Here is a 2,887-nt window from a genome sequence, read left to right on the forward strand (position 1 = left end):
CTGTTCTAGTTCTGTTCTGGTTCTAGTTCTGTTCTAGTTCTGTTCTAGTTCTGTTCTGGTTCTAGTTCTGTTCTAGTTCTGTTCTAGTTCTGTTCCAGTTCTGTTTTAGTTCTGTTCTAGTTCTCTTCTAGTTCTGCTCTAGTTCTGTTGATTTCTGGTTTTACTGTTCTCCTTTTTCCTTTAACCTTTAAACTTCCTCCTACTAAACAAGCAGCGAAACAAAACCAATAGAATAACCCTTATAAGATAGTCTAATAGAGGCTGATTTAAGAAGCCTTTACCTTAACATTGGTTTATTAAAACTCCAAAAAAATTGACCCAACTATAAGTAACTAATTCGAAACAACTACAAATAAACCATAAAACGTCAAAAACAAACTTTAAAACCAAACAAACCAATTTTAAACTCATACACCTCAAACTCATGCAAACCAAAAGAAAAAAAAGTAAATTGTTTATAAACATTGAAAAGAACATATTTCAAAACAATTTATGTTTTTATGACAAAAACCACAAATAAACATGAAGTTTTGTAAAATCATAAATGTTTATAAAATAATTTGTTTTAGGTGTTAAGGTTGGCCAAATAGGCCACAGATTCCAACTAAACACCACAAACTAATTGAACCACAACAAATTAACAGAAAAAAATTCAATAAAAACAAAAATATTCTAAACAAATAAAAACCTAAAAAAAACAACAGAAATAAAATGGTTTAAATATAACGAAATTAAAAAAAAAATTACAAAATTTTATAAAATAATGAAAATTATGAAAATGTTGAAATAAAAGTGGCTGCGAGCAATAATATCTGCGTGTTGATAAAAATGCATAATTTTTGCTGTTATGCGCAACTATTTAATTAATGATAAAAACAATCGAACAGTTTATTGTGGAGAATTGTTGTTTTTTATATGCAAAAAAAACAAGAATTTTTAACAAAAAACTGTTAATTTTGTTTTTCTTTTAGTACAAAATTAAAAAAAAAAAAATAGTTTAGGAAAAAACTCAAAAAAAAGAAAAGGCACTTCATTAACAACATTAACAAACACCACCACCACCACTCTTCATAATAATTTTTGAAATTAAACAAAAATCAGCAAAAAAAAGGAAAATTTTAAATTTATTAATTTGATTTGAAAAAAAAAATTTTTCCAAAAAAAAAAATATTTTGCTGATTTTATTTATTTTCAAAATTACAAGCTTTGAAATTGAAAATTTATCTCAACTTAAGAAAAAAAAAAAATAGCAACAAAAATAAATCGAATTAAACATTTAACACATTTCATTTGTTATGAAAAGGAAAGAAAAATTTTTCAATAAATTTTAATTTTAAAGTTACAGTTATTCAGCTTCTTCATTGTAAATATTGTGTAATATAAAACCCCCCTCCCCTTACAACTCTAAAACAAAAACTCAGAATTTTTTTTCTTCATTTTTTTCCCCTTAAAAAAAAATTACACTTGAAAAAAAACTTCTTTGAATATAAAAAAAAAATTATAAAAATCTTTAAAAAATAATTAGTTTTTAAGTATAAATCAACTAAACTAAGTAGACTTAAGTATTCAATAGAAAACATTAACCAAAATTTAAAATTTTGGCTCAAAAAACAATAGTGTAACCAACTTTTCAATTCATTTTTCAAATTGTTCAAACTTAAAAAAAAGAATAACAAATTAAATAATTTTTTTGTTTTTAAATATCAAGGCACTTTAGGTTGTTATATATATAATAGATTATTAACAAAAGAAATGTAAATATTTATATCAATTATAAAAAAATATATATTTAATTAATGTTTCATATTACCAGAATAACAAAGTTATTAGTTCAATCATTATAAGCTTAACAACAGTACAGAATATGTTTAAATAAAGCTCACAACTTGATCTCATATAAAGTCATATTAATGTAACTTTGTGGAACAAACAATTCAAATATAGCACCACTCTACTGCTAGCTATAGGGTATCCCAGACATTAGTAGAAACTATTAAACGAATGAATTTCACAAACACTCAAGTTTTAATCAACCACACCCTGACATCACGATTACACAAGTTTGACAAACTGTAAGGTCTTATGCGTTATTAACTCCTGTCATATTTTAAAACTTGTCATATTACAGTGATGCAACAATATGACAAACTCTTCGCTGAGTACAAAAATTTAATACCTTTTTTTAACACACGCCATAGGAATCAGTTTCTTTACGAAAATCCATACTCTAAACACTTCTCATAGAGTAAAGATATAAACCGACTAAACATTTTGCGTAACTTTTAACGGTTTGCATATCTAGGTCACAATTTTCAAATATTCTGTACTGTTATATTAAGAAATCAAATTTAAGTTTTTTGTAAAAATTGTAACTAGTTTCGTTAAATATTGATTAGGTTTTATCTTTTACTAAAAGAAATATTAAATTTAGCTCACGATTAGTTTATAGGTATTCATTTAAGCAATAAGAGAGTATTTTAAAATTTGCTAGAAAAAAAAGGTTTTTAATTCTTGAAACGTTCAAGTTCAGATGTAGTTCAAATCTAGTTCAGTTTTAGCTCAGTTGTAGTTCAGTCCTCGATCAGTTCTACTTCAGTTCTAGCTCAGTAGTATTTCAGTTGTAGCTCAGTTCTAATTCAGTTGTAGTTCAGTTCTAGTTCAGTTGCAGCTCAACTGTAGCTAAGTTGTAGCTCAGCTAAGTTCTAGTTCATTTGTAGTACAGTTCTAGTTTAGTTCTAGTGTATTTCTTGTTTAGTTCTAGTTCAGTTCTAGTTCAATACTAGTTCAGTTCTAGTTCAGTTCTAGTTCTGTTCTAGTTCAGTTCTAGTTCAGTTCTAGTTCAGTTCTAGTTCAGTTCTAGTTCAGTTCTAGTTAAGTTCTAGTTCAG

This window comes from Lucilia cuprina, chromosome 2 (genome assembly GCF_022045245.1).
Source record: "Lucilia cuprina isolate Lc7/37 chromosome 2, ASM2204524v1, whole genome shotgun sequence".
NCBI classification, from domain to species: Eukaryota; Metazoa; Arthropoda; class Insecta; order Diptera; family Calliphoridae; genus Lucilia; species Lucilia cuprina.